The sequence below is a fragment of the Mus caroli genome, chromosome X, assembly GCF_900094665.2.
Source record: "Mus caroli chromosome X, CAROLI_EIJ_v1.1, whole genome shotgun sequence".
Taxonomy (NCBI): domain Eukaryota; kingdom Metazoa; phylum Chordata; class Mammalia; order Rodentia; family Muridae; genus Mus; species Mus caroli.
The window spans coordinates 74,168,471-74,179,052 of NC_034589.1; the positions used below are offsets into that span (position 1 = coordinate 74,168,471).

A 10,582-nucleotide genomic window follows, 5' to 3' on the forward strand; every position below is an offset into this window, starting at 1 on the left:
GAATCTCTGGCTGCCCTGACATTCAGTCTTTAGAGCAGCTTAGACTTGAAATTACAGACATCTCACTGCCTCCACATCCTTAGTGCTAAAATTAGAATGAAAGTGCCACAAACCCAGTTTTTAGAGTATATTTTATGAGGCAGAAAAATGTTTATGCCTTGATAATAAATTTCTTCCACTTTAAAAAAAAATTTCACTGTATACAAAATAAAACCATTGCATTTTCTGAAGAGGTTTTCAAAATAAAATTTAATTGTACTCAGTTGGACTTCTTTTAATGGAATAAGCAGCTTAAAAAAACTATTCTAGAGGGATCATAGAATCAGCCGTGAGGAGGACACAACATCTATCCCAACACCAGGAGCAACTTGGACCAGTGGGATTGAGGAACACAGGAACTCCACCAGAGCAGTGGCATGGGTTCCTTCCAGTCTGTCTGGGCTGGTGTTCTGAGCACACCTTGGGTGCAAATGCCTAAACCAGTCCCACAACACCCAGAGGAAACTCCACTCCCTGGTGCTATAACATGCCAAGGATCATAGGATCACATGATCACAGGGGCATGGTCACACCAAGATCTCAGCATTCCAGGATCCCAGGGGCTTGGTCACACCAAGATCTCAGGATCCCAGAGGCAGCTTGACTCCCAGGAGCTTGGATATACCCAGGATCTCAGGATCCCTGAATCACAGGGTCACAAAGAAAAATTTACTCTGAAACTTTCTGTCACAACCAGGATCACAGGAAGGACAGGCTCCAGTCATATATCCAGAGCAGGTAGCACTAGAGATAACCAGATGGCAAGAGGAAAGCATAAGAACATAAGCAACAGAAACCAAGGTTATCTGGCATCATAGAGCACAATTCTCTAACATAACAAGTCCTGGATACACAATCACAGCAGAAAAGCAAGATTTGTATCTAACATCACTTCTCATGATGATGATGGAAGACCCTAAGGACATAAATAAATAAAGGAGAAACACAGCATAAGAAACACAAAAATCCCTTAAAGAATTATTGGAAAACATAATCAAACAGGTGAAGGAAATGAACAAAACCATACAGGATGTAAAACTGGAATTAGAAACAATAAATAAATCACAAAGGGAGACAACCCTGGAGTTAGAAAACCTAGGAAAGAGATCAGAAGTCATAGATGAAAGCATCACCAACAGAATATAAAAGCTAGACAAGAGAATCTCAGTGCAGAAGATTCCGCATAGAAAACATGGACACAACAGTCAAAGAAAATGAAAAAAGCAAAAAGATTCTAATTCAAAACATCCAGGAAATCCAGGACACAATGAGAAGACCAAACCTAAGTGTAATGGGTATAGAAGAGAGGGAAGATTCCCAACTTAAAGGGCGAGTAAATATCTTTAACAAAATTATAGAAGACAACTTCTCTAACCTAAAGAAAGAGATGCCCATGAACATACAAGAAGCCTACAGAACTCCAAATAGTTTGGACCAGAAAAGAAATTCTAAATGTACAAAACAAAGAAAGAATTTTAAAAGCAGAAAGGGAAAAAGGTCAAGTAACATATAAAGGCAGACCTATCAGAATTACACTAGACTTCTCACCAGAGACTATGAAAAGTAGAAGATCCTTGGAAGATGTTATACAGACCTTAAGAGAACATAAATGCCAGCCCAGGCTACTATACCCAGCAAAACTCTCAATTACCATAGATGAAGAAACCAAGATATTCCATGACAAAACCAAATTTCCACAATATCTTTACACAAATCCAGCCCTACAAAGGATAATAAATGGAAAACACCAACACAAGGAGGGAAACTACACCCTAGAAAATGCATGAAAGTAATCTTCTTTCAACAAACTCAATGGAAGATAACCACACAAACATAGAAATAGCATCAATAATAATATTCCTTTATATCTCTTAACACCATTGGACTCAATTATTCAATGAAAAGGCATAGACTAACAGACTGGATATGTAAACAAGACCCTGAATTTTGCTGCATACAGGAAATGCACCTCAGTGTCAAAGACAAACACTACATCAGAGTAAAAGGCTGAAAAACAATTTTCTAAGCAATTGGCCCCAAGAAAGAAGTGGGAGTAGCCATTTTAATATCAGATAAAATGCACTTTGAACCAAAAGTCATCAAAAAAGATTAGGAAGAACACTTCATACTCATCAAAGGAAAAATCTACGAAGATGAACTCTCAGTTCACATCTATGCTTAAAATGCATGTGCATACACATTCATAAAAGAAACTTCACTAAAGCTAAAAGCACACATGGCACCTCACACAATAATTGTGGGGGACTTCAACACCCTACTCTCATTAATGAGAGGAATACCAAATATCTGAGAAGCACCCGAAAAAATGTTCAACATCCTTAATCATCAGGGAAATGCAAATCAAAACAACCCTGAGATTCTACCTCACACCAGACAGATGGCTAAGTTCAGAAATTCAGGTGACAGCAGATGCTGGCGAGGATGTGGAGAAAGAGGGGCACTCCTCCATTGTTGATGGAATTGCAAGCTTGTACAACTACTCTGGAAATCAGTCTGACAGTCCTTAGAAAATTAGACATAGTAGTACTGGAAGATCCAGCAATTCCTCTCTTGGTCATACACCCAGAAGATGTTCCAACTGGTAATAAGGACACATGCTCCACTATGTTTATAGCAGCCTTATTTATAATAGCCAGAAGCTGGAAAGAACCGGGATGTCCCTTAACAGAGGAATTAATACAGAAAATGTGGTATATTTACACAATGGATTACTACTCAGGAATTAAAAAGAATGAATTCATGAAATAGTTAGGTAAATGGATGCATCCTGAGTGAGGTAACCCAATCACAAAAAACCACATATGATATGCACTCACTGATAAGCAGATATTAGCCCAGAAACTTAGAATATCCAAGATACAATTTGCAAAACACATGAAGCTCAAGAAGAAGGAAGACCAAAGTGTTTATAGCTTCCTCCTTCTTAGAATGAGGAACAAAATACCCAATGGAAGGAGTTACAGAGAGAAAGTTCAGAGCTGAGATGGAAGGAAGGATTGGGGAGATTGCCCCAACCTGGGGTCCATCCTATAAACAGCCACCAAGCCCACACACTATGGTGTATGCAACCAAGATTTTGCTGACAGAACCCTGACATAGTTCTTTCTTGTGAGGCTATGTCAGTGTCTGGCAAATGCAGAAGTGGATGCTCACAGTCAGCTATTGGATGGATCACAGGGCCCTCAATGGATGAGCTAGAGAAAGTACCCAAGGAGCTGAAGGAGTCTGCAATCCTATAGGAGGAACAGCAATATGAACTAATCAGTACCACCAGAACTCATTCTCTAGCTGCATATGTAGCAGAAGATGGCCTAGTTGGCTATCAATGGGAGGAGAGGTCCTTGGTCTTCAGAAGATTATATGCCCCAGTACGGGGGAATTCCAGGGCCATGAAGCAGGAATGGGTGGGTTGGGGAGCTGGGCTAGGGGAGTGTATAGGAAACCTTCAAGATAGCATTTGAAGTGTAAATGAAGAACATATCTAGTAAATTTTTTTTTTTTAAAGAAGAAAAACTCAGGTGAGAGAAGATGCTTTAGAGGATGTGGAGAGAGAGGAACACTCCTCCATTGTTGGTGGGATTGCAAACTGGTACAACTACTCTGGAAAACAGTTTGGCTGTTCCTCAGAAAATTGGACATAGAACTACCTATGGAGTTTCCTGAAAGGCATTCCTGGGCATATATCCTGAAGATGCTCCAACATATAATAAGGGCACATACTCCACTATGTTCATAGCAGCCTTATTTATAATAGTCAGAAGCTAGAAAGAACACAGATGTCCCTCAACAGAGGAACGGATACAGAAAATGTGGTATATTTACACAATGGAGTACTACCCAGCTATTAAAAACAATTATTTATGAAATTCATAGACCAATGGATGGATCTGGAGGATATCTTCCTAAGTGAGGGAACCCAATCATAAAAGAACACACATGGTATTCACTCAGTGATAAGTGGATATTAGACCAGAAACTTGGAATACTCAAGATGCAATTCACAGACCACATGAAGCTCAAGAAGAAGGAAGACCAAAGTGTGGATTCTTCAGTCCTTCTTAGAAAGGGGAACAAAATACTCATGAAAAGAATTATAGAGACAAAGTGGAACAGAGACTGAGGAAAAGGCCATCCAGAGACTGTCCCACCTCGGGATCCATCCCATACAGAGTCACCACACACAGACACTATTCTGGATGTCAAATGTGCTTGCTGACAGGAGCCTGATATTGCTGTTTCCTGAGGAGTTCTATCAGTGCCTGAGAAATACATAGGTAGATGCTCTTTACCAACCATTGGACTAAGCACAGGGTCATTTAGAGGAACTAGAGAAAGGACCCAAGGAACTGAAGGGGTTTGTAGCCCCAAAGGAGGAACAACAATATGAACCAACTTGTGCCCCCAGAGATACCAGGGATTAAACCACAAAGCAAAGAGCACACTTGGAGGAACTCATGGCTCCAGCTGCATATGTAGCAGAGGATGGCCTTGTAGGTCATCAATGAGAATAGAGGCCCTTCGTTCTGTGAAGGCTCTATGCCCTAATGTTGGGTAATGCCAGGGTCAGGAATCAAAAGTGGGTGGGTTGATGAGCAGGGGTAGGGGGGTAGGGGTTTTCAGAAAGGAAACCAGGAAAGGGGATAACATTTGAAATGTAAGTAAAGAAAATACCTAATAAAAATAATAAAAGAAAAAAAAAAGAAATTTCTCACTCCCCCCACCCCGGTCTTGTAAGGAAAACAAATTTCTTTATGCCCTCTGTAAATATTTGGAAACCAGGGTTCTTAGGAAAATACAAAACTGGGGAATTTTCCACCCTGACTTAAAATTTTATAGATATTTTGGGGGGAGGAATATAGCAAAAGACATGGATTGAGGTTCCCCGCTAAAAGGCTTAGCAAAATGTCCCAGGTCCTTCATTCCAGAAAAGCAGGGAGTACATGAATCAAGTACAAGCTATTACATAAGGGTTATGGGAGAAGTCAGGGTTCTGCTGCTGGAGCAATGGGTTTTTCCAACTTTAACTTTTCCTGATATCCAGTTATGCTCTTATATCTCATCTGATCCATGAGCAAATATGATGAGCTCTGGTTACTGCACCATGTTGTCAATCATGTGCTGGCTCTCGCAGGCCATCACGACTACAGCCTGATTGTCAGGAGTGTCCTTGCCATGTAGTTTTCATAGTAGTGCTGGTTCGTCTGTCTTGTCTCTAATGTGGTCACACCCTGGGACCCGCTGTATTCATGGGCATTTTCGCTCAGCTCATTGCCAGGAAAGGTTGGGCTGCCACTTTCCACAGTGGAGTGGTTGATTACAGTCTGGAGCACAGTGTCAGGAGTGGAGATCATCCCTCCCCAGCGGGTCTCAGTTGCTGGTGGTTGTGGGGAGTTCAGCCACTCGAGGATCTCATTGTACTCTATTATCTCCTCTAGGTTCTGAAGGTTGGGGTTGACCCTGTGGATGTTTCGCATATATGCCTTCATCAGCTGAATTTCGTGCTTCTGTTCTGCCAGTTGGTGCTTGTGTTCAGCAGATGTTTTCTCCAGCTCCGAGATGAGTGTCTGCTGCTGCTGGAACTTGGAGCGCAGGTGCTTAATGCAATTATGGTTTGGCAGTTCATCTTTGGGTATCTCCAGACCACAGCCCTGCTCACAGGTCACAGGCTGCTTCAGGCTGTACTCACAGACACTGAGGTGTGACATTAGGTTGTTAAGTCTGACATGAGCATTGCAGCCAAACACAGTGTTGTCACAGGCAATCTCTAGCTTTGACAACATGTTTCGCATGATCCGAGGTACTGGGCGCAGGTGGGCAACCGTGACATAGCTATGGTCTACCGGACATGTTTGTTGCTGAGAAAACCATTGGATGATGCAGGCATGGCAGAAGGCATGCTCACAATGAGGCGCCTGTACTGGATCCTCCAAGACTCCATTGCAAATAGGGCAGATAAGGTCTTCATCAATGAACCCCTGGAAACGGATTACATCAAACCCCATGTCTCATCTCTGAAAACCAGGTCCTTCTAAGTGATGAGGGCAGGTTTCCTGTTGACAAGGATCCAAGCCACTGACGCCTCTGCTTAGTGCCACACAGGAGATGCTATGAGTATCTCATCTTGTTGGCTGTTCTCCAACTGAGTCTTTCTTCCTAGTGACAAGTTTCATGGTCCAGGGGTGGGTGTGATGTCACAATCAGGAACACTAGCCCTGGACACAGGGGTGGGGTGGGGTGAGGCTAACTGTGGCTGAGGCTCCAGCTGCTCCAGCTGCTCCAGCACAGCCTTGGTGCCTGGTGTAAGTGTTTCCCTGTAGGGGAAGGGGAAGGGAAGGATCACAGCAAAGCTATTAACCACTAAATCATTTCTCTAACCCCAAATTCCATTCTTGGGAACCATTGTTTCAATATTCTGATAACCAAGGGGGAAGAGCATTGTATTTTCTTCACAATATCTTTCATGATTACAGGATAGTTACAAACCTAGTATGCCCCAGTTTACTGTCAATAGAGAAGTTGCAATACATCCTGATAAATCCAGAGGCAAACCATGACTGCAATAGTGATCCACATACCCCTTAAAGTCTGTCTCTCAAAGAAATGCATCTTCAAAATGCCCCCATAAACCTCTCCTTGAACTTACTCCTGCCTTTCTTTTACCTGGGGCACACTAGTTTCAAAGGAGGGAAACGCTGAGCCAGAGAGGTCAAGGACACCACAAGAAAACCTACAGAATCAGCCGGGCGTGGTGGCGCACGCCTTTAGTCCCAGCACTCGGGAGGCAGAGGCAGGCGGATTTCTGAGTTCGAGGCCAGCCTGGTCTACAAAGTGAGTGCCAGGACAGCCAGGGCTACACAGAGAAACCCTGTCTCGAAAAAACCAAAAAAAAAAAAAAAAACAAAACAAAACAAACAAACAAAAAAAACCAAAAAAACAAAAAACAAAAAAAAACCCTACAGAATCAACTAACCTGGGTCTATAGGGTCTTACAGAGGCTGAACCACCAAACAGGGAGCATGAGTGTGATGAGACAAGAGGCTTTTGTCTGGTTAGGTGGTCTTTCCATGAGGGAGTTTCGACGCGCTGGGTGGTTTGTGCTTTCATCACATTTCTTAACATGTCAAAATGCAGATCTTCGTGAAGACCCTGAACAGTAAGATCATCACCCTAGAGGTGGAGCCCAGTGACACCATCGAGAATATGAAAGCCAAGATCCAGGATAAAGAGGGCATCGCCCCTGACCAGCAGAGGCTGATCTTTGCTGACAAGCAGCTAGAAGATGGCCGCAGGTACTCTCTCTGATTACAACATCCAGAAATAGTCAACCCTGCACCTGGTCCTCCATCTGAGGGGTGGCTATTAATTATTCGGTCTGCATTCCCAGTGGACAGTGATGGCATTACTCTGCACTCTAGCCATTTACCCCAATTTAAGTTTAGAAATTACAAGTTTCAATCATAGCTGAACCTCTGTTAAAAATGTTAATAAAGGTTTTGTTGCATGGTAAGCAAAGTCTTTTTCCCATATGTAACAGATGGGCAGCTTGGTGTTTATGTGGCATCTCTAAGAGCAAGAGAAGGGACTGTCTCTGACTTTGTTGCCTGCCTTTATATCCCTTTCCCTTGGCTGCTGGGCTGCCTTGTCTGGCATTATTAGGAGGATATGTGCCTAGACCTACTTCAACTTGATATTCTAAGGCTTGGGGGCATCCCCTTTTCTGAGGAGAAAGGGAGGATGGCAGATGTTGGGAGAAAAGGGTGAGACTGGAAGGAGAGGGTAGAGGGAAGCTGATATCATGATATAAATACATAAATAAACTAATTTTAAAAAGTCTTGAGAATTTTCATGAGGTTTGATTTTCTAAACATGCAAAGGCACTAGAAAGGTAATATACCAACCTCTGCTTCTACATACATACAGACAAACATATATACATCACTTCATCAGATTTTTAAAAATCAGCATCATTTATGACATCCTTTACAAGGACCCACTAAACATAAGCATGGTGATTGTCTGTATTCTGTGAGTTTGTCATGGGTATCAGGGACGGAAACAATGAGCTGTTTCTGGCAATAGCCTAAGAAGTTCCTTTCTCCTTTAGGGACTTTCACTCAAGTAAACCTAGGATTCCTGGCTTCACTACAAAAAAGAATTTCAGAATGAGCCATTATGACTCAGTATTGGACTTTATAAAAAGACATTTTCAACATGAGTTTTAATTACAGGGTCAATATAAAGAGAAGTGCTATCAGGTACTAAATAAGTTATACCCAACCATGGTTATAGATTTTTTTAAGAGAGGATCTTAAGACACAGTTAAGTGTCTTTACAATGGAATATCTCAATCTCTGTCTCTGTCTCTGTCTGTCTCACTACACACACACACACACACACACACACACACACGTTTTAGTTTTAGTAGACTTTAATTCCATTCTTAAAGGTCTCCAGACTCCCTTATATCAAACACTGTTCAAAGGGTGTAGTCTACAAGTTTAGAAGGTCAGTTTTCCTTTGTAGGCAAAGTTGACAGTGCTATTTAAATTGACAGATGGGAAATGAGTGCTAAAGTTGAGGTTGCATGTCATTCTGGCCCTAAGTAAGCACAAATTGGTTTCCTATGTCACATATTGTCTCTTTGGCATTTTCCCTATCAATGTTGTTTGAAGTGATTAGAGCTTCATTACTCTGAGACATAAAGATCTTGTTATAGATATAGCCTTGAAGCTTTTGTATCATATCAATATAAAAAATGGATCCTCACTCATCAATCAAAAAAAAAATCATCCAAGCAAAAAAGGAAGTTCAAAACTAACCATTTTCAATGTCTGGCCTCTGTTCAATGTTAACAGTATCAGGGCTTTCTGTTGTACTCATTTTTAAAAACTAGTCAAAATAATGACCAAAATACTGTACTCTGGTTTTATGTAGTAAGAGTTAAACTTCTGAGAAGCTTCATTGAAGGCATCGTCTGACTTTTGCCATGCAGCCATTCAACTGGAAAAATCTTCCTATTTTCTACAGTAGGAATCCACAACTCTATATGTCAATGGAGGATGTCTTAGTTGGGGTTGTATTGTTGTGAAGAGACACCAAGGCAACTCTATTGGCTTATATTTTCAAAACCTACTTTAATCAGGGTTCTTAAATGCTTTAACCTCCCTTCTAACCCACCCCCCACCAAAGGGAGTAGAAAACAAAAGTTATTAGGACATTGGAGAAGTGGACCTATTTACAGACCATTCGTTGGGGGTGATTCTAATCTTTTTTTGTCAGGATATAAGCAGTTGAGTCTACTAGCAAGCCATTAAACATCAATCAGCAGCTTCAGTACAGCCCACTTGGTGAATGCTGCCCATGAATCAGCAGCAGCTCTGTGAGAATAAACCACAATGCCAGCATGAGACCATGGAAGCAGCAAGAACTCACCAGAATATCATGAGAGATTTTTGCCAAGTTACTCTACAAAGTCATGACAAGGGAAGATCAAGATGCAGTACAAGGCCAACTAGTGTCAGAGTGTCATTTGTGCAAGGGAAACCAAAGCACAAGTCTTGTCCTACTGTCTGTTTTCATATTTATATATTTTTCTAAATATCACATACCATTTCACATGTCTATTTTAAGGAAAAATCACCTCACCTGTGTGTGCTTCAGCAAAACATTCTTTCATTTGTTTGCTTTAGCAAATCATTTTTCACCTGTCTGACCCAGCAAAACATTGGAATAACCTGAGTCTCCAAGGAAACAAGATAGTTCCAAGTTATAACTTTTTTCTCTTTTTTTTTTAATTAAGTATTTTCTTCATTTACATTTCTGGTCCCCAATACTCTCCTCCCCCACTCCCCTACCCACCCACTCCCACTTCTTGGCCCTGGCTTTCCCATATACTGAGGCATATAAAGTTTATACTACCAATGGGCCTCTCTTTCCACTGATGGCTGACTAGGCCATCTTCTGATAAATATGCAGCAAAAGACACAAGCTCTGGGGGGTACTGGTTAGTTCATGTTGTTGTTCCACATATAGGGTTGCAGATCCCTTTAGCTCCTTGGGTACTTTCTCTAGCTCCTCCATTGGGGGCTCTGTGATCCATCCAATAGCTGACTGTGAGCAACCACTTCTGTGTTTGCTAGGCCCCTGAATAGTCTCACAAGAGACAGCTATATCAGGGTCCTTTCAGCAAATCCTTGCTAGTGTATGCAATGGTGTCAGTGTTTGGAGGCTGATTATGGGATGGATCCCTGGATATAGTCTCTAGATGGTCCATCCTTTCTTCTCAGCTACAAACTCTGTCTCTGTAACTCCTTCCATGGGTGTTTGTTCCCAATTCTAAGAAGGGGCAAAGTGTCCAGACTTTGATCTTCATTCTTCTTGAGTTTCATGTGTTTCACAAATTGTATCTTATATCTTGGGTATTCTAAGTATCTGGGCTAATATCCACTTATCAGTGAGTACATATCATGTGAGTTCTTTTGTGATTGGGTTACCTCACTCAGGATGATGCCCTCCAGGTCCA

General features: G+C 41.7%; 1 pseudogene; it reads right to left on the reverse strand.

Annotated features, from left to right (window-relative positions):
* Nucleotides 1-4,882: 4,882 nt before the first annotated feature.
* Nucleotides 4,883-6,183, reverse strand: LOC110286987 (annotated as a pseudogene).
* Between the last annotated feature and the right edge of the window lie 4,399 nt (nucleotides 6,184-10,582).